The 25,620-nt window shown below is 50.0% G+C and overlaps 1 long non-coding RNA gene across 1 annotated transcript; it reads right to left on the bottom strand.

Moving 5' to 3' along the window:
* Positions 1-5,431: 5,431 nt before the first annotated feature.
* Positions 5,432-24,205, bottom strand: LOC140218403 (uncharacterized). The gene is made up of 2 exons (XR_011894664.1): positions 21,038-24,205; positions 5,432-5,596 (listed from the first exon to the last, which is right to left on the bottom strand). It is a non-coding gene; the product is annotated as an uncharacterized lncRNA (long non-coding RNA).
* Positions 24,206-25,620: the final 1,415 nt, after the last annotated feature.

The following is a 25,620-nucleotide window of genomic DNA, read 5'->3' as shown; positions in this document are numbered from 1 at the left end:
CTTGGTTACAGCAATATTAGTTCTGTGTTTAACTGGATAAGCTCTGCGCCACCAAGTGGCTGCATCATGCAGGCCGCTCAGGCCATTCACGTTTACGCTAAAGACGCTAAAGATCATCACAGCGGTAGTAGTTCCGCCAATCCGCCGAACGCCCAACTTGCCTGCGTTTCCCGGAATATGTTTACGCTCGGCGCTGCGACAGATTGGATAGCTCTCGCTGGGGATCGACGGCCAGGCGGCTGGCGTAGAGGTTGAAGAGGCTTCGTACGCTGGCTCTAAGAGACCGGAAGTAGATGGCAAGATGTCACATTATGATGCAGAGCGAGTGAAGGCGGAGCTTAGCCGCGATCTCTCGGCGAACCAGTTAAGGAGAAAAAAAAAAAAAGAAAAATACCAGGGAGAAGGGTAACTCGTAATCGTCCGTAGCTTTCTGAATATGAGACGCTTCACTTCAATTGCGGCGCAAATATTTTACTTTAGATGAACCCTATGCGTCTACAAAATTTGTCCAAACGTCTTCAGGGACCCTTTAACGCCGTTTTTTCTATACAATACTGGAAAGCGAGCTTAAGCTACACATGCGATAAGAGAAGACGTAGTTGAAAACTGAAACCAAAATATCGAAAACCAAGATATCAGACGGGAGAGCTTGACAGTGATAGTTATAGAGGTTTATTCCATGCAGTTTTCGTGTATCGTCTGTCCCGTCTGCTATCACGTTTACTTGCCTCCAAAAAGTCGCCAAGAAATAAAACTTCATTTGTCCCGATCAAGGATTCTATCTTACCTCTTAAGGGTGAGGGTGTTAGCCATGGAGCAAACAATGCAGCGCCCTTAAGATTGCAAAATTGTTTACTTTGATATGAACGTCGATGGATGCAATTATGCGGAAACGCCAGTTAATTTCAGCAACACCCTGGTGGTTTCCTAAATATGTTGTCCAAAACATGGTGGCCATGACGTGTTTCTGGTTGCTGCAAACGCTTCCGGCGAATGAGCCACAGGAAGCACAGCTTACGAGATATGCTTGTTACTCGTACGAGTAAGAAGCCGTCGTTGGGGCGTGGATTTGGATACCGACTACATACGGACCGAGGGAATACAAGCAACTCACATTCCTAACTTCCAAGCAAATGGCATAAAACAAGGCATAATACAAGTGTGTAGTTATAGCGATAGAACACTAAAGAGAACGAGCTAGCTACTTTTCTAAGGACGTCAGTATATGGACTGCACCCTTCCGCGTTCTAAACAATACCATATTTTGATCAATGTAACGTAACCAGCTCTCGTTGGGTTATTTAAGAAGTTCAATAGCTTTTTGGGTAAGAATTAGTGCGATGAATTAAGAATGTCGGGAAAATTGGCGGAAAACACACGCACAATAAAGGCGATAATTGACCCCTTAACACATAACCATGCAGATGCACGTGTATAGGCATTTAAATGTAGCTAATTGTCGGCATACGGCATTCGCATTCACGCCCACCCTCATCTACACAATGGTACGAGGGAAGACGTCGGTGCAAAGTTTGCGTTTCACCCGCGTTTCCGACGTGTCGCTCATCAAACAAAGGAGTTATCATTACAGCAGGGGCCCCGCAGCGGCAAGGGCGAAAGTACAGTGCGCCGCAATTCCCGAGGAATATCTGCGCGCGCGCAGTGACGTTTTGTTCGCCGGGTCGCTTGCAGGCGCGGCCCACGCTGTGACGCAGCGCCAGCAAACACGCCGCCGACATGCACGCGCTGCGCGAGCGATGTACGTACGTGCTTCACCCGTGATGAGCGTCAGCAGCTTGGCGGAACAGATGACGGAGCAGAGGCTCACCGGACCAGAGACGCATGCACCGCGGAGAAAACGCGAACCTATAGTCTCGTTGTATACGCGCGTGGCCGGTGTGTTTGTACACGCAGCCTTAATTACCGGCTCGGCAGCGAGCGGCCCCCGCGTTTACACCGTCACTACCCCCCCCCCCCGCCCAACGCCACCCCCAACCGTGCGACGTTTAGATGTTTCCGGTCGCCGGCGCCGAAGTGGCTCCTTCTCCGCCAGAGCGACGATCGTCGACGGTGTACTGCGACGGCGATGCAACCGGAGTGCGATCGCAGGGATGCAGCGGAAGTGAGCCCTTGCGAACACGCCCAGACAAGCGCTCAGCGTTATGGACAACGTCAGTGGAGACGTGAGCAGTCGTGCACGATGCCGGAGAAAGCGGGGGGGGGGGGCACGATGGCTCACGACGTCACAGCGTCACGTGGAGGCATGACGACGAAAGGAGAGGCCTGCATAGTTAAAAATTAAGAGGGGGAACTCTGGCTCTGCAATCGGTCAGCTGGCATGAGAATGATGGGCAGTGCATGTATTTGTCGAAGCTTCGTGCTTATGGCTTCAATCATTCTTGTTCAGTTATCTATGGCGCTTTATCTTTCTAAAAATAAAAAAGAGAAATCAAGACATTTTTTAGTTTTTTTCTAAACGCACGAAGACAATCTCTGCGTATATGCATATCACAGTGGATTGTTGTATATATAACAAAATTATATTTTGTTGAATATTATTAATTTGCAAAGTCACAAAGCCGTTTTAAGCCAGAAGGGCCAAATTTAGGCAAATCAATGTACTATACCCATCATTCTCATGTCGGCTGAACCGTCATACTTGTAGTTCCCGAAGAAAATAGCGCCGGAGTTCCCTCTAGTAACCCTTTATAGGAAATTATGAAGCAGACGGTATACATCACTTTCTCCCGTGTCATTCATTACTATACACTCAGCAGGGCAATCAGATGCGGAATTCACAAAGCCTATATATAAGCGCTATTTTCCAATGGCCGGCCACGTTTGCTAATGATATGTTCAGCATCCTTATCGGCTGAAATGTGCTCTTACGAACAATTCTAGCGTAAGAACTTTTTTTGTGAGCACAAGTCCATAATAGTGAAGTGTGACTGAACAATGCCATATAAAATTCAATACTCCGTTGAATAAGCTGGAGCGTCTCGTTGGATCGATTGGCGTATTGTTTCTACCCACGCATGTAAGCACTTGTAACGACAATAAACCATGGTTTTTCTACCACACACGTTAACAGCGCCGAGAAGGACCTCCGCGAACGAAACGTTCTCGTATTGGGAGACGGGCGCGAAGCGGGGCACAGCTCACTCTGTACAAAGCACGTATATTGACACATGAGGTTTAGGGAATACCGGAACACCTAACACCGAAGACGACGACGACTGACGGTTATTTATTGACATGCCCTTTAAAGAGCGGTGACAAATAGTCACCAGCGTGTTTGAGTTAATCAGGTATGCTATACATGCTTTTCATTCTAGCATTTTTGTATAGGATGGATGAATGCTTTGAGCGTCGCCTTTGAAACGAGGCGGTGGGTTGCGCCACCAAGCTCTTGTTCTTATTTTGCCTAATGCCCTGTCTTTTCTTAACACACACACACACACGAAGAATTCTCAGCATCAAACTTTCTGAACCACCGCTGGGAACATTGTTTTTGTACGGCTCCTTTGTTTGTGGTCTTCCCAATTTTCCGCCACCGTACCTCCAATCGGCTATTACTAATCTCTATTGCGGACGTTTCACTTTCATTGCAGGGAAACAAAGCGAAAAAAAAAAAACGAGACAAGGGAGACGGACAGGACAGGCGCTGAACCGGGACAGGCAGACAGCGCCTGTCCTGTCCGTCTTTTTTGTCTCGTTTTCTTTTTTTCGCGCTGTGTCCCTGAAATGAAGCCATACAAACAAGCTCAAATTGAGACGCTTTTAATGTTCACTTTACCCTGCTGTTTCTGAACCCAAAGAAAGAAAGAAAGGAAAGAAAGGAAGAAAGAAGGAAGGAAGGATGCTATGAGCGTCCCCTGTGCTGTGGGTTGCGCCACCAAGCTCTTGTTATTACATTGTCGAATGTACCACCTATGTTTAAAAAAAGAAAAAGAAGACACGAAGAATTCCCATCGCCAAACTTTCTAAACCCCTATTGGGAACTTGTGTTTGCACGCCTCCGTTGTCGTTTGCCTACCTTTCTTCCACCAATCTTCCAATCGCCTCTTATCAATATCTATTGCGGACGTGTTTACTTTACCCTTGCTCTCGCTGAACCCAACGGCTTCAAGGAGACCAGGTATGCCTAAATCGACCACTGGGCAGATATCTTCACAGTCTAACAAAACATGCTCCATCGTTTCCCTATAGCTTTACCGCAGCAAGCACCTACTTCTTTTTCCTTGTTGTATCTCGCTTTAGAAGTGCGTGTTCTAAGGCTTCCTGATCTCGCTTCGAAAACTAATGAGCTTCCCTTTCAGTTATCATAAATTGTGCCTTATAATAAATTGTTGGTGGTGCCATCTTGTGGCGCAGAGTTTAACCATAGAGGGTACAGAGCTATTATTGCAGTGCCCAACCATATCCTACTAAGCTGCTGATGCAGAGAGACGGCAGCGACATCGTGGTTAACGTGCAGTCCGGTATCTATTTCTTTTTTCTTTTTTTTGCTCTATCCTGTGATGTCTGTGAGAGTTGTCGGGCATGTAAAAAGGGGTAGTTGGCCCATGCCGTCGTCCGACTCGTCCACGCTAAGGACGTTGTTGAAGGGAGGAACTTGTTCTCAACGAGAACGAGGAGTACTGGGTACAATATCTACATGAAGAGTGGAGAACGTTACATCTCATCAGTCTAGCATGACTGAAATGAAGAACACCGAGGAGCCGCAAACTTCCGCTTAAGTCCCCTCTGTCCTCCCCCAAATCCCTAGCCGAGGGAAATCTGCTCCCCCCCCCCCCCTCGTCCAATCGGAGCGTCCGAAGTCGTCGAAGGACCCGCGTTGAGGGCGAGGGTTCACACAATCACTCCCGCACCTTTTTTCCCTGAACACAAGGGAAGGAGGAGAGGTTCGTAGACGGGGATTGCCACACTTGACGCAAGCTGGCGCGTCTTGGTTCCTGGGATGACCCCGCAGTTAGCTGGAGTGTCGGTCAAACTATGGCGGTTACCAGAGTCCGTGAGGGAACAACACCCTAGAACACCGTCTCTATTAGTTTCTGTCTCCCATATGTCCGCGAAGGCGACAGTGAACAAGCAAACAATACACGGTCCGCCAAATGTGTCGCTCGGCAGGCGCCGTACGTCTTTCCGAAGGTGGTGAATTGTCGGCTTCCCGAAGCGATTCGTCGCAGCGGGGCAGGAGAGGCTAGACGGTCACCACAACCGCTGGTTACTGTTCAGAGCGGAGGACAGAGAAAGCGACCGCGGCATCTGTATACACGTCAGTGGTTTTCATCTAAACGGTGTCGTAGACTGTGCCAAAACACCGCTGCTTGTTTATTAATACAGGAGTGTCCGCGTGCGCGCACTCTACAATGCAAATGGAGGGTAATACGGAACGCTTACTTTTATTGACTTCACACCAACTCGCGTGTCGGCCAAGTGCGAAGAATCACTTTATTCCTGAGTAAAAAAAAATTCGAGATCGGGAAAGCAAAGCACGCACACAGGAGGAGGATGATTCGTGCAGTATGAACGTTTCTTTCCGCGGAAGCGATGACATGCGCCAATGCAGGGGAAGAAGCGATGAGGGCGGGCTCTGAGCAGCAGGCAGACATGCAAGGAATAAGTACACAGAGCGGACGGGGTCAAACAACATTGCATCAACCTACAATCTGCGCGTGCCTTTGTGGAGTCTGCTATAGCAGAGTCCACGCCACGCTACCACAGCTAAAGCAAAACGACAAGAAAGCGGAACGAGTCGGCAAAGGTTAAAATAATAAATAAAGCTGCAGGCGTAAGAAACACGGCCATGTTCTTGCGCATGTGAATATATAGCTCCTGCGTGCGTGCCTGCGCATGTGTAAGCGAGCGTGTTTTCTTCCGCGCCACAGTGCGACATTTCAGTTGATAGTCGACGCGTGAGCATTCACTTCTCGTTTCTTGCGTATATGCGCTTTTTACTTCAGCTTTTTAGAATCATGCCAAAATAAGATCGCGAAAGCGAGTATCTTAATTCGCGAACTTACAAGGGGCACTGTCACTGATAAATTGTATAGTCCCGCATAGCACAGGCAACATGTAACCAACTCACAGCTAGGACAACACGCTTGCAAGGACACTGCTACAGTTCTCGCACGATGCAAAGTTGGAGGCTTTGAACTCTTTTATTATTTATGCCTTGCAAAAAATACCCCCCTCCCCCCAAAAATAAGAAAAGGGAAAAGAACGCAGCGACTCGTCGGTTTTCGTTTTCACAGGCATAAGGTTCACCCATGCAACAGGACGTTGCATGATGCGTCATGCACCAACGTTGACAATAACGGCCTACGATGTAAGTGCAACGGTATTACTGGAAAACTATTATACAGCTAGTTCATATAATCTGTTCCGCGTCTGAAACGTAATGTTATCGCCGGGTTTGCCCCTATGGGATTCAGCGGAAGCAGGCGTTTTTGCGAAGACTCCGCATCGGGTCGAATTGAGGGACGCACGAGCAAAACCGTCCTAAACGGGAAAGCTCGGTAGCGGTGGCGCAACGCCACAGACGCGCCGGTCGAGAGCACGCTCAGCAGGTCATCATGCAGGGGCACGTATATTCATTCCGCTCTCACAGCACGAAACGAGACAGCAACGGAGTAACGAACGCCGCTTCGGTGTCTCATAAATTGGCAGGCTGCTCGCAAATACAGAGACCTTACGCACATACGACAGAGAGAGAGAGAGGGGGGGGGTTATTCGTCTGGATGCAACCGCTCCAGCAGGCGTCCAGCATGTACACGTACAAGAGACGAGGGATAAAGAAAAAGAAGCGAAAGAGATAAAGCAAAGAGCACGACTCGAGAAAGCCCAGGGAAGGGACAGGTATACATTCGCACGCGCGAGCATTATACACAGGCTCTCCAACAGACGTGCGTATACGCACATACACAAGCACCGCGACAAGGCCGCAGGTCGCGTACGCTACCGGAGTTTCTCGGAAAAACGAGAGCCCCAACGGCGGGTGAAGAGGCTCCCTATAGACGCACCCCCCCCCCCCCCCCTTACCCGCCATCTATCACGTGGCCCATGGGACCGCGGCCGGCGTCGTATATCCGTCGCTCGCGGCTTCGGCTTGCATGGAGCGCTCGATTCAAATGAACGGCCTAGGCCGAATTAACGACCGCAGATAACGTCGACGCTCGCTGACGCCGCCGCTGCGAGCTCGGTCAAGTGCACAAGTACACACAAACGGCACAGGACGCAAAGCACCGCCGCGCCGCTGTTGCGTAGGCAGCAGCCAGTGTGTGTGCAGGAATGCGCGATAGCAAGGAAGGTCCACTCCCCCGAAACGGTGCCTCACAAGTTCTCCAGATTGGGCGTGCATTCCCAAACATGTCCTCGCGGTACGGCGACCATCGCACGGGCAGCCAGACGGCATGGGAACAATCGAACCACTTCCACTGTGAGATATACGAAGTTCCGAGGCGAAAACGCGACCTCCGTGCGGGATGCGCGTGGCTTCTTGGGCTGCGGATCGCCGAGGCACCATTTTTCTCGACGCTCATGAATATGTTAAAGCACATACACGAAATAAAAAAGGGGGGAATAAAGATCATCCCGATGACTGCGCCATAGCGTTGCCTCCTAAAAACAGTATCCTACGCAAGGGACTATATACTGTATAAGTGATAAAAGAAGAAACTAACTCCGTGCGCATGCGTTCTATACGGGAATGGGAATATTACTACAATATTACTATATTACTATACGCAACGATTGCCAAACATTGCACTGAGCTTTCGAGAAATGAGCCGTGGAGAGGAGACGTCGATTTGTGGTATGACAAATTTTGTAGCGGGGAAATACGGGAAAAACGAAAAGAATGACTACAGCTACGGAAAGAGCAGAAAGTTAGACATGCCCTAAAATTATGTCATATAGCAAGCATCAACTCGCCCAAGAAGTAGTTATTGTGTCTAAGTATTGCTCTTAAGTTCGGTATTTTTCTATGCGCCAAAAAGCGCAGATTTAACAGCTGTGACCTGTATACCCACACATTTTGTCTGCCATATATAGCCGAGAAAACCGCGTATATGCTCGAAACATCTCACGCTGCAGCACCGCAGACTGTAGCTACACAAAGCCAAGGCTTCATCTTTTTTCTTATCTGAAGTGAACGCGCGACAACGACGGTGGACAAAGAGGGAACACACACATACACACAGGGCGCCACTTCCAACAGAAGTGGTGCCCTGTGTGTATGTGTGCGTTCCCTCTTTGTCCACCGTCGTCGCACCTTCACTTCAGATTATGCTTAACCAACACGCCCAATTATCCATCCTAACTTCATCTTTTTTCCTTTCTCTCTTTCTTTTCTGTCCTCGCTGATAGGCTGATCGTGTCACGCATCGCCTCCCTGCGCGTGCACTTTTCCAACAGTCCTCGCTATCACAGTCGCTAGCACTTATTTGTGTTACTCCTCGGACAGCTGTCGGCTTTCAGATATATGTTAAACTGATTATGAAATTGTCGTTTGGTTATTTACAAGATCACTAAGAATACACAGAATAGGGTGGAGGGAAGGCAGACCGCACGCATGGGTTGAATAATGAGACGGAAAGAAAGGAAAGGGACTCGCCAGGGATGGGAAGTGGGAAACGTGCTTGCCCGAGCGCCGTCCTAATGCCTCCACATGCGCGCCTATCGTGCGTGGCCGCTATTAGTGCACGTTCGCGGTACAGCACGACATACATACACTGCACGTGGCCGAAAGATAATGTAACGATTCCATTCCAATTCATTTTATTTTCGCGCTTCACCAGTGGGCCGCGCGAGAGGGGCTCCGCCCACGTTTTTACAGAGGCACGTGAGCCGTGGATTGAATCAACTGGAAAGGTACCTTTAGATTATGGCGGCGCCTATCTCTTTTTCAAGCTACCCGCTGTCGATCTGTATACGGCGACTTGTTGTACATTCTTTATAACTCTATTTCACCTTATCGACGCTCTCCTTGAAGCCGCACAGCAATTCAAACGTCGTTTTCTTTTCTTTTTTTTTTTTTTTCCTCGCTTCCAGTTCACCGTCAACGCGAAACCTGCACGAACCTAGACCTTCTTGCAAGCTCGATTTCAATCACTGCGCGGCCGATTTGCCTCGCGCAAGCTATCGAAATTGACAAGCGGTCGTGAGTGAAGTCGCGAGGAAACCGCGTACGACAACGAGGCTCGCTGTGCGCGGCTTTCGCACAACAGGTTGGTCGGAAGGCCGGCGGGAGGGAGGGAGGCTAGGCGGCAGCTGGCGACACGCAACCCTATCGCGGCGCGCGCGTATGCAAATCGGTAACAGTGGGCGGAGCGCGGCGCGCGCGTGCGCGAGGCGCCCGACGCAAGGGCCGCGCCACGAGCGGCACGGGTTGGCCTGGACGCCGATTGCGCCAGGCGGGGAGGCCGCGCCGGCGAATCTGCGGCGCCGACTGACGCCCCAGTCGATAGGCGCCGCAACGAGCGGTACGTCGAACGACGCCAGGGGAGGGAAGGTCGACTCAGCGCCGGGCAGCCCGCTGGCGAGAGGCGACCGGTTCGACCCAAATAAACGGGCCTTCCGAAGAAAGCGCCGCGAAAGAAGACAAGCTCCACGAGGCGACAGGCGTCGCACTCGCCACCGACGAAGGCGTGTGCACCTGTTATATACCGCAGCAACGCGCGGTACTCGATTAGCGCGGTCACGGTAAGCGAAATCGCGCGCCGATATACGAACGAACTCGACACAAACCCAAGGACGCCGGTTTGTCAAACAGGCTGTCCTGCACTCGCCCCGCATACCCTCTGCTCGACAACCCGAAAAGACGTGTCCTTCGTTGGCGACCTTGCATAAGGGGCTGGAATTCGTGCGGCGCTTTAGTTGCCAGTAGGAATGTATAGAAGATGTTCTCTCCAAAAAAGACAGTTGCGAATGCGTCTCGATCACGTTGCTCCTATACGCCGTACCGATACCGATGCACGGCACTTAATCGTGCAAAACAGATATACAGCCGCATAGTCAACAACGGTTTTATCAGCGACCTACAGCGCGGCGAATGCTTCACTGGCGGCAATTTCTTGAACCAACTTCTCGCGAAAAAAATTACCGACGCGAGGGTCGTCAAACTCGACGGCCGAATTCACAAAGTTTTTCATTGGCAAAAACTTTCTTGTAAATAGAGGTCCATGAGCTGGTATTCACAAAACATTTCCTACGCGTGCAGCTGTACGCACCATGCGCTGCCAAATCGGCTGGCCGTCGACAAACAGCGCTTGCGAAAGAAAAAGCTTCGCTAGTATACGGCCCAACGTTTGTATAATTAAAGCAATGTGAAAAAAAAAGGAAATTGGCAGCACCGACGTAAGTCTGATTTCCGCATTATATAGACATGGCGTTTACACGAATTCGGAGGCCGCGTATCACATTGAATCTTTAGCGTATCACATCCATGTAAGCGGCGGCAAAGCGCTATAGGAAGGCAAATGGCATTAATGCGCCAGAAGAGGGTATAAATTGAGACAGGTACAAGTCGACTCACGCGGTGCGTGTAAACACTGGCGTGTCGCATCGAGGGAGAGAGAAACAAGTGAAGCGGTTGTAGCGTGGCGCTCTCCTCCACTATGGCTAAACGCTCTAGCCGGAAACAGGTTTCGACTTGTTTCGGACGAAGGGCAATGCGGCACATGCAAACGCTGTCGCACAGTATTTAACATGACGCGCTATATATGAAAAGTCACACATGCGTTAGTGCCGCATTCGTGCAGGCGCGGCTAACACACTGCGCGTTAGTGCTCGCGCTCATATACGCAAGGCAAGCTGGCGGAGGATGAGCCGACAAGTTTCAGCCCTCAAAACATTCATGCTTCCAGCCTCGGGCGCACGCATGCACCATCCGGACCAACCGCGCGCGTGCATGGTAATACGAGAGGAACGCGCTCCGACGGCGCCCTCGATCCCCAAGACCCTCTCGCCGTGCAACGGAGACGAGGGAGGCGACACATGGGGGCCCCACTGCGATCGGAGCCCGATACGCCGTGCATGGGCGGGTAAGGAGCGCGTGGAAGTTTACGATGTTCGGACGTTCGACGTCATCTGAGGCTCTCCTACACACAGGCACAAAGCTCGTTGGGAGACGCCGAGACGAAAGCATCGGCATTATGGTGCGCGCCTGGGTCTACTCGAGTTGCACGGCACGCCGAAGCCACGACAAACATGGACGCGCTTTTGCATTTCGCCTCTATAGTCGCGGAAATTCGGCCGTCCGTATCAAGCCGGCGCCGTCTGTTCGGCGCGCGCGCAGTTTTCGAGACAGCCGAGGGGCGCCTGCACGGGGGCCCCCCTTCGAGCAGCCTCCTGCTGCACGCACACTCCAGTCGGCGGAGGAACAGACTGGGCTCGGGTTTCCCGCCAACTGTGATTGTCGCCCTCGGCGATGACACGCTCCGAGAGGATGCGGGATCCGGACCACAGCTTTGTCGCTGGGGGAAGCGAGAAGGTCAAGTATACACGCCCGAGGGCCACGTGCTGAGTGCAGAGAGTGCTGGCGAACAGTTCGGTTTGCGCAGCTGCTATTCTGGAGAATCGGACTGATTCAGGAGTCGTTCTGATTTTACCAAGTACGGAATGGAACGGGAATGAAATGGTGACCTAATGTGCACAGGATCAAAAATATAATGGGAATATCGAATAGCTTCATTTGCATAAATATTTCCTCACCTTCACTTAGAAGGCACCACGCACACGTCAGGCGCGGGTCCAGGATATAGCCTCAAGGTAGGGAAGGGGAGGGTTTCCCAGCCCTCCGCCTTATGCATCTGAATCCGCCAGTGATGCATACACGGACTCGCAGGTTTGTACTAAAATATATTCCTTTGGTACAGTCTAGAACAGGAAAACTGCACTTTAGCAAGGATCTTGCCCCGTAGCACCGTGCCTGAATTTAAGGAAATGAATGGTGGTGTCATTCCTGGAATGCGAGTAGGCTCGGACTTTCAACTCCGCCGCGAAATTAAAATGAACGTAACTGCGCCACAACTATGTACCGCTTCGCGCTTTTACATCTATACACTCGACAATTCTAACCCTTTGGTATATGCCTGATATATCCGAATAAATGAATTCATGCATCGGCACTGGAAGTTCTTTTGGCCACACGGGTTGTAGACGCTTTAGTCACAAATTATCCCCAAGCAACGAGTCCATGCGATGTCTGCCTGCTAGGAAACGGCGGTGTACACACGTATACGCCGGAGGGCAACCACCGCTCTCTACCGAATCGTGCACACTGCGCCGCATATACGCAAAGCGACACGCATATGTACTGATGCGTGTGCGTCGTTCTTATTTTTATTTTTTCATATAACGCGTATCTAGATAGAAAGAAAAGAAAGAAAGAGAGAATGAATGGCAAAAAAAAAAAAAGACAGTCGAACACCATCACGCGACCGAAATGCACGCATCCGTCGGTTAAAGTGCACAGCCGTGGCACGAAGACAAGGCAGAACGCCGTTTGCAAGGAAACGCGCGGAGAAAAAAAAAAAGAAAGGGAAAAAAATAAAAATAAAGGCAGGCAGGTATGGACACCGCCTCTGCCACCGCCGCACGGCGCACGCATCGCATTACGACCGCGCGTACACTGCACATATATATACGCGTCGCGCGCGCACACACACACACACACAAATCTAAAAGCACCCCGGCCGGTACAAACAGCACCGCCAGCGCACACGGGCCGGGCAGAGCAAAGCGCTCGCGGCGGCATATCACAGCTCGCGGCGAGGCCGTTTTCTCCGCGCGCTCACTTTCCCATCAGGCACACACGCCCGGCTCGCGCAGGGCCATCACCGTCATCACAACTGCACGATCGTCCGCCGCGAGAGCGGCCACGTCCGGGGGCGGGCGGATGCCGGCCGTGGCAACGCGCCGGTATGCCAATATGCATACAGCCGCCGGGTCCGCTTCCTTGCGCCGCTCATCGGGGCCCCGACTGCACGCTTTAAGGGCCAGAGAGAGAGAGAGAGAGAGAGAGAGAGAGAGAGATTACTTGCGATGCTTGGTCCGCATCAGTGAACACTGTCGAGGATCACCACACCATAATCGCCAACGAGTGAATAAGGATGCTTCTTGGTCCGTTTCTCGAAAACGCAGCGAAGTTGGCTCGCAGTTTCTCTTAGAGCACGGACGATGGACACGTTCAGCACGAACTGGACAACCACGGTATACAAATCGGAACGACCTTGTTTTGCATGTGCGCTGCCTTCATCCAGTTCGCGCAGGAAACGGGCCCTTCGCTGAAATCACGTTTCTTGTTCCTCTATACGACATCGCACGCACTAAGCGACGCCCGGGGGTACGGACGTGTATACAGCGCAGATCGTCAGAAGTGCGCCTATCGGACTACAGCCACATTGCAAACAACAGCAGGCTTATCTCTTTTCCTAGTAGCCTAGTACTACCCGCGCGCGGATATCGCATGTCCCCGAAACCTGCGTGAGAAACGAAGACGCGCAGAGAAAGGGAGAGGGAGGAGGCGAAGGGCGTTGGTTGAAAAAGTGGGACGCGGGCCGTCGACGAGCACAAGCCAGGGACCATTGCGCGCAGGACGTATACAAAAGAATCCGAAAGTGAAAGTGCCTCTCCCGCCGGCCGCCATCCATAGGAAATCCAGGCATACAGCAAGCGCAAGTCGAATGCGGCGAGCGCCCCCGACAGGCTCAGAAACGGTGTCCAATGCGTCGCAACGACACGAATGCGTCGCGTGCTCCTGCACGCGCCCCGACCCGCAAAAAAATCCTCAAGCACCGGTAGCCTGCTTAACCCTGAATTCGCGCAACGCCATTGTGCAACGACGTAAAGGATGACGTGCGTAGTCCTTCCTGTCCGTTAGAAAGGAAGACTCGGGAAGCGGGCACGGAAGGAAACAAATATATTAATAGCAGTAGTGGAAAGAGGAGGCGGGGGAAAGCGGGAGGATGGCCCCAACCTTGACCCTCGCGTCCATGCAACGGTACTGCAGAAAAGTGAACCTGGCGTCCGGCCGACGAATGGAAAATGGTAGCGCGCGCCACCCGGGGAAGCGCACCGCGGGGAAACTCACAATGGCACACGCGACGCTCCCGGCCCCTCGAGGTTCTTCAATGGGGCGCGGCGGACCAGAAGAAGGTGGTGCAACAATGCCAACGGGAGGAGGAGTGGTTCCAACCTTTGGCCCGCCACGCGCCTCACGAAACTCGGCGGGCACGCAGCCGTCGCCGGGAGTGGGACGCCTCGTCCCGATAGCGGCACAGAAATACACGCGATGGGGTGGAACCAATTGTGCGCGTTACTTTGGCACTTTTCACGGACGCCGAAACTCCTCCGTCGTGCCTTCTCAATGAGCTGGCTCAGAATGGCTGACAATACTAAAAACGAAGATGTGCGGGAGAATGTGTGTGTCCTAAGTTAGGTCCGACAGTGTGGTGTCAGAAAGCAAAAAGGAGCGATAAAGCGAGGAACACAAAACGAGGCAGACGTGGGCAATGTCTAGACATCTGCGGATCACGTTCCCTTACATTTTACTCCGTGCACTACATTCGCGTGGGCTTGACGCATCATGCGGTTCCTCAATGTAACTCGCAGAGAGCAGAAGCTTGATGAAAGATCTACCAGATGCGGTGACGCAGCTGTTCTATGCCCCCAAAAGGAGAGAAACTAAAGAAACAGGCTGGTGAATGGCATTTTAAGAGATTAATGAGTCGATCTCCAATAAGCCACGTACGGCCGTGTTGTAATTGGACTTGTGTTTCGCGCGTAAGTGGTTCAGTGCGCGACGCCCTGCGCAAGTGACAAGACTGCAGAGACTCCACATGGTGCCAGTCCTGCAACCGACAGTACAGGGAAATGCACTACTTAAAAACTTCAACAGTTATACATAGGAAGACATACATAGAAAAACATCTAGCCACTGTGTCACGTGACAATTATAGATATACACATCTCTTCTTCCTGTCCCCCTCATCATCTTTCATCACACTTTTTTTTGTCCTCTTTTCCTTTTATCCTGCGCAGAGTGGCCTGAGCATAGTAGCTCAGGCCAACCTCTCTGTCTTTCCTCTAATAAATTATATATATATATATATATATATATATATATATATATATATATATATATATATATATTGAAAGGGGGTTTATTGCAGCTCGTACGAGGGATCGCAAGTAGCTCTTGATCGCGAGTCCTAGCCGTTCGCATCAGCAGCCCGAGCTCGGGTCTCGCGCCGCAGCGGTGGCAGTCCGCACAGCGCCACATGCATGTTACCCACTACAATTGCCCCCGCCGCGAAGAGGAGCCATCCTGGCGACCTAAGGTGATGACACGATAAGGGGGTCGTGGTACGGCTTCAGACGACTGACGTGAACCGTCTCGCGGCCACGGCGGCGTTTGTCCGAAGATGGCGTCACCGGTTCCACCACATAATTCACCGGCGATGTACACGCGACGATCCGGTACGGACCCTGATATTTTGGGGCAAGCTTTGGGCTAAGGCCTGGAGATTGGAAGGGCAGCTGAAGCCAGACGTGAGAGTCCACGGCGAAGGACTGTGTGGGCTGCCCGTTGTCGCGGCGATCTTTGTGGATACCTTGGGTATCCGACGTGAACGAGCGAGCCAGTTGGCGGCACTCTTCAGCATGGCGAGCAACTTCGGAAAGAGGGGTGAATTCAGAGGCATCCGGATGATATGGTAGCATGGTGTCGAGGGTAGTGGATGGTTCACGTCCATAAAGAAGGAAAAATGGGGAGAAGCCTGTGGTAGCCTGAACGGCGGTGTTATACGCGTACGTCACAAAAGGGAGGACATTGTCCCAATTGGAATGATCAGACGCGACATACATGGTGAGCATGTCACCCAGAGTGCGGTTGAACCGTTCCGTGAGACCGTTAGTCTGTGGGTGATACGCCGTAGTGGTGCGGTGAATAGTGCGGCAAGCGGCGAGTAGCTCATTAATAACTTCGGACAAGAAGACACGGCCTCGGTCGCTGAGCAGTTCTCGCGGTGCGCCATGCCGTAAGATGAAATGCCGTAACATGAATGCGGCGACGTCGCGAGCAGCAGCCGAAGCAAGTGCAGCGGTTTCGGCATATCTTGTGAGGTGGTCTACTGCAACAATTATCCAACGATTTCCTTTAGCAGTGGATGGAAGAGGCCCATAGAGGTCAATGCCAATCCGATCAAAAGGACGTGCAGGACACGGCAAAGGTTGCAGAGGGCCAGTCGTATGAGGAGATGTCTTGCGTCGCTGACAGGCTACACATGACCGAATGTATTTGCGGACATAAGAATACATGCCGCGCCAGTAGTAGCGCTGACGGAGCCGCTCGTAGGTTTTCAGGACGCCAGCATGAGCTTGTTGGGGGTCGGCGTGGAAATACGTGCATATGTCGGAGCGCAAATGGCGAGGGATGACTAGCAGCCATTTGCGACCGTCCGGCTGATAGTTTCGGCGGTACAAGATGGCGTCCCGTAGCACGAAATGGGTGGCTTGGCGACGAAGGGCTCGAGGGCATGTAGCCTTTGAAGAACTGTGAAGAATGTCAATGAGAGACACAATCCACGGGTCTTTCCTTTGTTCAGACGGCATGTCAGTAACAGCAAGTGTAGCAACCGGGCACTCTACGGGTGAGGGTGGCGTTTCGTCGGATCTCATGGGTGATCGGGAGAGTGCATCGGCATCAGAATGTTGGCGCCCGGATCGATAGATGACGCGAATGTCAAATTCTTGGAGCCGAAGAGCCCAACGTCCAAGACGGCCTGACGGGTCTTTCAGTGACGCAAGCCAGCAGAGCGCGTGGTGGTCTGTCACAACATCGAACGGATGGCCATACAAGTAAGGGCGAAATTTGTTTAACGCCCAAACTATAGCCAAACATTCTTTTTCTGTGACAGAATAATTGGTTTCTGCCTTCGTGAGGGCACGACTCGCATATGCAACCACATATTCCGGAAAGCCAGGCTTGCGTTGCGCAAGGACGGCTCCAAGACCAACGCCACTGGCGTCTGTATGAACTTCGGTCGGTGCAGTCGGGTCATAGTGGCGTAGAACAGGTGGTGAGGTAAGCAGACGACGCAAAGTGGTGAAGGCTTGGTCACATGCCGGAGTCCAATCGCGAAGGTCACCTGGGCCAGCCAGGAGCTTCGTCAGAGGAGCGATGATGCAGGCAAAATTGCGTACAAAGCGTCGAAAATACGAGCAAAGGCCGATAAAACTTCGGAGCTCTTTCAGTGTAGTCGGCCGCGGAAATTCTGCGACAGCACGAAGTTTGTCAGGGTCGGGAAGGACCAAGTATGGCCAAGTATGGTCAGCTGTCGGGCGCCGAAGCGGCACTTTTTCAAGTTAAGTTGAAGGCCGGCGGTGGCAAGACAAGTAAGGACTTCGCGTAGACGAGAGAGGTGAGTGGTGAAATCAGGGGAGAAAACTACCACGTCGTCTAAATAACACAGGCACGTCTTCCATTTGAGGCCTCGCAGAATATTGTCCATCATTCTTTCGAATGTCGCGGGCGCATTGCAGAGGCCGAATGGCATTACTGTAAACTCATACAGGCCATCAGGCGTAATGAAAGCTGTTTTCGGGCGGTCGGATTCATCCACTGGCACTTGCCAATAGCCCGATCGCAAGTCCAAAGAAGAAAAGAATTCAGCACCATGTAGACAATCCAGGGCGTCATCTATGCGCGGTAGAGGATAGACATCTTTTCGTGTAATCTTGTTGAGGCGACGATAGTCCACACAGAAACGAATCGAGCCATTTTTTTTCTTAACGAGTACTACGGGCGATGACCAAGGGCTGCACGATGGCTTGATAACACCACGGTCAAGCATGTCTTCAACTTGCTCGGTGATGACACGACGCTCGGTGGATGACACGCGGTACGGACGCTGGCGTAATGGTGCGTGATGTCCCGTATCAATGTGGTGAGAGACGGTACTTGTGCGGCCTAACGATGCTTGGTTCCAGTCAAAAGACGCGTGAAACTCATTTAAAAGAGTAATTAGCCGCTCACGTTGTGTCGGCTCGAGGTCATCGGCAATGGAGCGACAAAAAACATCCGGTGGGACTCGGTTAGATGGCACATGGGGCGTCAGTGCTGTTACGTTGGCAGTATCGACGTCGTCGGCCATGGGGAAATGCACAATAGCGTCAGCGTCCACAGACTCGATGGTACCAATAGTCTCGCCACAGTGCAAAGCCAAAGTGTACGAATTTGGGTTAGAAATCAGTATTTCTGCAGCACCATGGTGAACCGTGAGGAGGGCGAAAGGCAACAATATAGGCTGGCGGCGAATGAAGACGGCAGCGGGTGTAAACATGACCGTCGCTTCGGCAAGCGATGCACATGAAAGAGGGACAAATACAGCACTGTGAGGAGGAAGGTCAGTATCTGAAGCTACACAGATCCTGCTCGTGAACTAGAAAGTCGCGAGATGGCAAATCGCACAGAACGGAGAACTGAACCTCAGCACGTGCACAGTCGATGACGGCATGATGGCGCGACAGAAAATCCCAACCGAGAATGACATCGTGGGAGCAACAAGTTAACACAAAGAAATCAATGGAATACAAAATGTCTCGAATCAGCACTCTGGCAGTGCACATAGCGACTGGCTGTACTTGTTGCGCACTGGCTGTTCTAAGCAATGGAATCGAAGGCTTCATGGTCACTTTCCGCAATGCACGACAAAGCTTCTCGCTAATCACGGATACAGCAGCACCTGTATCGACGAGCGCAAGGGATTTGATGCCATCAACGCACACTTCAATAACGTTAGCGGGGGAAAAACGAGGACTACAGCGGACGAAATCACTGCGCTTGTCTGCCACAAGCAGTACAGCACACATTACACATCAATAGCTGGTCTGTCGGCTCTTTGGGAAAAGGTCTTATAGTCAGCCCACTATAAGCATACTGCAAGGGCAGATTAGCGACTTCTGCTTGCTAACTTTAGCGTAATCGTAGAATTCCACTAAACAAACAGATTGTTCTTTGAAGACATAGCCCACTTTTATATTGTAACATACCTTTGATATCGCGTTTCGCAATCCACCGAAATCTCTCATACCGGTGTCACACGTACACTTCCGATCGTGATGGGGCCGATCCGTATCGTATTTCTTGATCGCGATCGACAATGGTCGCTGCTACACGGTCCAACGATCCAGATCGTGTCATTAACGTCTGCTGATCGTCAGCAACTCTCAGAACTGCATGCGTTGGCTATAAATTCAGATTTGCAAAATATGGTTAAAATTTGACAATATTTCAATTTGCAGCTTATCATTGCTGGTAAGAACCTTTTTAAACGTCTTTTATTGAGCTGCCTTCTTGTTTTTAGCGTTTTCACAATACTGCGCTAGAGGACGCAGACGTCAGCCTGCGATCGTGATCATGGGGCTTGCCTGATCGGATCGCCCGGATGCGGATCCCACAGGGTGGCGATCGCAAATGACCGTGCAGCAACACGCGATCTGGATCAAGCTCGATATCGGCCCAGATCGGGGTCAGAAGACTACGTGTGACACCGGTATCGCTCCTTATGACGTCATATTCGCGTACGTTGTCAATGGCTATATATTTCAAAGCTCCGCGCACGGCTTCGCGGTAGGTACCGACACTAAACTTACTTTTTAAGGAAGAATCAAGCTCACAAGACACACGCAATGCGCCGTGTGACAAAATAACGCGTACATGACGGACAGACAAGCGGTGCCTGAGAGAGGAAGATATCACCAGACTTAACCAAGTTGCCAAAGGCAAATTGAGCTACAACAACATAGCTCTGACGCTGATTTTTGGCTTGCACGTATGATACGCACGCAAAAGGCACACGGAGCCACAGAGCAGAAAATAGCCATTTCGCGCTCGAAAACAAGGTAGGTCGCCAGAGTAAATTTAAATTAAGTCGTTACGCAAAGCGCTTATAAGGTCCACGCACCACAACCATTGAGTTGCTTAGAAGCCAGGCGCCAGCAGTGCTTAAAATATTGTTAACTCTGCCTTCCCGCCCCTTTGAATTCGCTGGTGTGATATTCGCTATAGCGCCAATAAATCACGCGGCGCAACTCGGCACTGCGAATACTACCAGGGCAGTCTACATTGCGGCAGGCAGAGCGATCTTTAAAATGCTCAAGAATACGTACTCTCAAGCATCGCTCACGGCTCGTGTAACCACTCTGATTACAGTATTGCGTCACGTTGGAATGTTTGCGAGCGAAACTACATTCCAAGATTGTGCATCACAAGAAAATATTCCGCGCCGGCGCCAGCACTCTTCGAGAAATGTCAACGTTCTGTGCTCGGCCGGCAAATGAGCGATTGGAAACGTAGATTTATGCTGCATCGAAAACATAAAGGTCGCACTCCGCTTCTAAAAACCACGTACAAGAAATAGCACAATGCGAAAGAATATTAGCACATAAAAATGTCACGTAGCAAACGGTGCCAAGAAAACGAAACAGAGACACCTTGCCGAGCTTACGTGTTCTGTCGATTGCTTAACGGCTACTTCTTGAAGAAAAAAGAAATAGTTTATTGTTGAGAGCGGTGGGGTGCTCGCGCGCTGGAAAAGGGCCGCGAGCGCTCGCGGTCGGACTTCGCGCAAATCGATCCGTCCGCAGCGCAGCCGACGGAGCACATGTCTCGTTTACATATCGTTTACTGCTCGGCTTTTCGAACGCCCGCGATTCATGATCGGTTGACAGCTAACAATCAGGCGTCTGAGTGATGAGCGACGCATCAAAAGCGCCAGCAGTGCCCCAACAAACGTGTATTGACGCTGACAACGGCGACAATCGAAGAAGCGCTCGCACGCGCATAACGTCCCGGCGAGTGTCGCGGTTATCACGCCCGAATGGAAGCGTAGTCGAAGGCGGCTCCCCCTCGCTGTGTCAGTGTTCAATAACCACCACGCCCACTTCACGGCGGGTTGCATTGTGTGCCCCGACCTCCCGAACTACCCGACTCCGATCGGATCAGAGGGCAAGAATGAAATAAATCGCTTACTTGTCTGCTGCTCAGCCGACGACGCCGAGACCGCCATCTTGAATAATATAACGAGCTCCGGAAGTCACCTAAGGACGGATATCGCTGGTTCTTGTTTTATGTGTTTTAGCACAACAAAAATATATCGCCGTATCTAAACCTTACTACCATAAGTAACTTCATAGCCGTTCAAAAAGTGCAAGTAGCGCAAGAAATAAATTTAGAGCTCCAGCAAAACTTTACGCCAAGTTCTGCCGAACTGATGCCGTGCTTGTTTTTTCTTGGTTTTCCTCGCTGCCGCCCTCCCCGCCCTGCCTGCCGAAGTCGCGCAGCACCCCTCGCCCCACGTGCAGCCAGCAACTCACGTTGGATTTTTCTTCCTTCGTGGACGTGTTTATTTCATTCGCTCTTCCTGCCCTCTTAGCGCTTCGGCGTTATCTCAGTAGGTCACTGCGACCCTGACTGTACATAGCATTGCTATAGCCAATGCAAATGTGGGGCGTTTCTATGAATGGACGAATCAACATTCGGCAGTGCATTTGATGCATGTTCAGTGGCTTATTGCGGTCTCCTGCAATTGTCCGCCACATTAGGGTCCGTGTTATTGATGCGATCATTGATCTGTCAACTTTATATCGCGATGTCGCCAGAGCATACGTGACTGGTGTGACCAACCCTGCCGAGCCGAGGTGCGCTAGTGGCACGCGCGAACCTGTTGCGCGCGCGCAGTCGTTTTTCCACCGCGTGCATCGGGCTTTGCCCGTTGATGTGCAGCATTGTCACTGTTGTTAGTGTTGTCATTATGGTGTCATTTTCGTTATTATTGTCCGACTCTTTCGATCGTGGTGTTTCCTTGCGATCGTGGTAATTCCGGTCACAGGGGGCTCTTGAATCGCGATCGAGTCTGATCCGGACCGAATTTCTCGATCGCGATTGCTCTTTCCCGCAGCTTGCACAAAGGAGCCAATCACGATCGAGCACTTCTATCGTGATCGAGAGTGCCCCGCGTTGCCGCGGTGTAACTGTCGCCATTTACAAATGAGAAAAAAAAAATTGTTCAGCTAGAGGTAGCGTCAGTTAACAATCTTTTACGATTAGCATGTTTTGTTAAGGAATTGATGTACGCGAGCGGTAGTGTGTTTGGTGCGTATCACAGCTGACTCGGTCGGAAATATAGGCGCTGTTACGTAAATTTATTGTTTTTACAACCATGCCAGCTCCAGTTTGTTTTTGGCGGCGTCATTTAGTTTGTGTGATTGCTTCATCTGTAGCTCCCACCCAGTGTAAATCTGCAGGCACATCACAGTGTTCGGTGACAAACATCCATGAAACAGTGCATTGTTACAAATAATTAAAATACATTGCTGAGCCCAATCAATAGTGTATTGTTACACTCATGTTCATTTACAACTTGTTGACTGATGACTCGTGGTAATTTCTGCCGCAATTCTTAATATTTCTTCTTGTTTCACTGCTTAGCATTGTCAGCAGTTTATGTGGCCACTCTTGATTAGAAAAATCAAAATTGATGATGAACATGGCTTGCGTCGTGTCAATGAGAATCGGTATCGCCACCTTTTGCTGTGGTGTCCACTAAAGGCACTTACCTGAAGGCTCAGGGAGGCTCTGGGATCACTATCCTGTTTTGAGGCTCTTTGCCCATTTTCGCAAGTGAAGGAAGAGGAATACAAATAGTGATGTGCACATTTCTCTCCCACTCACAACTGATTGCATACAAGGAAACTAATTTCCCAAATATACTGTCATATACAGACATAAACATGATCACTTAAGTCACCACTCCTACTCTGGCATGAGAGTAAAGTTTGTTTCATTGGTTTCTCTTTACCCTCAGTACAAGCAGGAGAATTTAGTTGGGAGATGCATGCAGAGTGACCGAGTCTGGATTGAACTGCGAAGTGCCATGGGTGCACGGTCGGTACACAGAAATATCGAGCGAATTGTTCTAGTCCTGTAGAGGAGAACTACGGGTGAGCCTAGTACATTTCCTATATAGACGATCTGGGAACCTCTCTTGAGCGCTGCTTTGCACACCACTCGACAACAACACTATGCAGAGCTTGCAATTTGTCCTACCAAGGCATGTCGCCAAGGGTAAGCTTAAGTTTGTGCAGCTCGCCTTTGAATTTTATGTCGAAGATATGAGAACGCCACATGTCCCTATGCTAAAAGAAGCATGGGAGATTTGGGAGGCAAAATGGCAGGATATGTGAGAAGAGCTCCCACACTATGTGACGAACGCTCTAGTTGAATGTGACAGAGGCCTGCTCCTGAAAGTTCACTCAGCTCAAGCTCTTGACAATGGCCAACACTGACGAGAGTAAAGTTGTTTCTTCAGAACATGATAGCTGAACAGTGGCTTGATTAGCTGGATCTCGTGAACATTCACCAAGTGCCTGCCAGCATCAACGAAGTTATCTCTGTGTTTATGGAGAAGCCCAAGCGTATGAACGTTGCGGTATGAAGATCTTTAAAGAAAAAGGACACTATTAAATGCAGTGCTATTATTATGGTCATACGGACATCTTTAAAGAAACAAGGGTACTGCATTAATTGCAGTGCCATTATTATGATCATACTGTTAAAAGCGCATAGATGGAAGAGGGCTTGGCGTAGTAGAATCATCATGCCGGCTTCCCATTCAATAAGCTTATTACTCCTAACTCTGCAAGCGTATACATTGTCACATTGCTGAATAAAGTACTGTATTTATAATTGAGCTCAATGAACATTCATCTATGGCTGTCGTTGCATCCTGTTGCTGCATCTTTCACCAACCTGTTGGACATTTCGTGTTTGTCTGGTATGTTAAAAACAATCTTATTTACAAAATGACATAACCGCACATGCATATAATTATGTAATCCATGTGTTGTACTCCTTTCCAAATTTGCTTGCCTATATACTATAATCAGCTAGATGCCATTCAAGTCATAATGTGTAGAAGCACATGAAACACAAGAAGAGGCAAGCGTGAAGTGTCTGTTAACAACTACATTGAATTTAACATTCCACTATGAGACGTATAGAACATTATGCCACCCTCAACAAGTGGTTTGAATTACTTTGGCGTTATATGAATGCGAATGCACTTGAATTTCAATCGGATACTTCTTGTTTCATGTGTGACATGTTTTAGTACATTTTTGTAATAAACAAATAAATGCTGGGGAAGACAGTTTGTTTGGACCAGTGGAGGCTTGGACCACCTCTGAAAAAGTATTCTGGCTACATGCCTGTCCCGCTGCCACTACAGATCAGTGACAGTCTATAAAACACTCTCGAGGTGTGAATTACCAGTGCCATAGCATAATGCACATTCATTGTTTTTCTTTTTGATAGCCCTGTTTTATTTTAACCCCGCTGTGTAGCCAGCAGTACTGCCCTGAAACACTTTGTGGCCCTTAATTTTGAGATTGGTGATGTATACAATCTAGTTGCAATAGCATGCGATTCAACAGGAAATGAGCGCTGTGGTGACCAAGTGAACACTGTGCAAGTTCTACATTTGTGCATAAACATTTCACATATTTGGCAGGTAATATGTAAATGCAGGCTAACAAAGAACTTTCAAATGAAGCTCACTATTGTGCACTGAGCAAGAGTGTAATGTGATGGGTGTCATTAAAAAGCACAAGGAACAACAGTTTGGATTACGAATTGGATGCTAGTAGATAATTGCGGAATCAGTGAATATGGGCCTGCCATAATACACCGAGCAGGAAAGTAGTGGTCCATTTCATGAAGGGGTTGTGTAGCAAGAGAAGTGAAATGCAGTTGAGTGAAGCGAATAACCATGGGGCAATGAAATGAATTCGTGGGAATAGGGTGGGCTGGACTGATGCACGGCAGAGATAATTGGAAATCCCTTGTAGAATGGTTAGATTAGATGTTTCTTTTGTATGACAATATATGTATTGCATCCAACGTGGAATTGCCAGGCTGTGATTTGTACGAAGTGCCCAAGAAAGTGCAGCAAACACTTGTTCGTTGTACTCAATATGACTGTGAATGGCAGGCATTGAACTACTCATTAGTGCTAATTGATAACAGGCCACTGAGTGAAGAAATGGTACTGGGCCCTGGACCAGACATTGTATCAACAAAGCAAGCCATTGATGCTTTTCTAGAATTTTTTACCAACAAAGGCTGTGAATTGGTCGTCCAGACGTCCATATGCACCAGGGGCAGATCCAGGGTAGCCTCTAAGGATGTGGGACTCATTAAAACACACAGGAAGCTGCCTTCTGCCCCATCTGGATCTGCCAGTGGTATTCACATTCTACTGTCTATTGTCCTCATCACTCTTCGTACATCTCTTTTTCTCCTCTTCTACTTCCCTATAAACAGAGTAGCAGGCTACATAGAAGCTGTTATTTCAGGCCAACCTCTCTGGTATCCCTGAAGGAAATTTATTTTTCCTCACTCTCATAGAATCCTTTGCCCTCAAGTGGACTTAATTATGATGATGGTCATGGTGAACATTAGAATGTGGTTAGACAACAGCAACACGTGTTTCTATGCAACTTTCTTCAAGTAGCCCCGACAGCCTTGACATTGCACTTTCAGTTAATGTGGCTTTT

The sequence above is a fragment of the Dermacentor andersoni genome, chromosome 5 (genome assembly GCF_023375885.2).
Source record: "Dermacentor andersoni chromosome 5, qqDerAnde1_hic_scaffold, whole genome shotgun sequence".
Lineage (NCBI taxonomy): Eukaryota > Metazoa > Arthropoda > Arachnida > Ixodida > Ixodidae > Dermacentor > Dermacentor andersoni.
The sequence above is the reverse complement of the archived record's forward strand: the minus strand, read 5'-3'. Positions and strand labels throughout refer to the sequence as shown.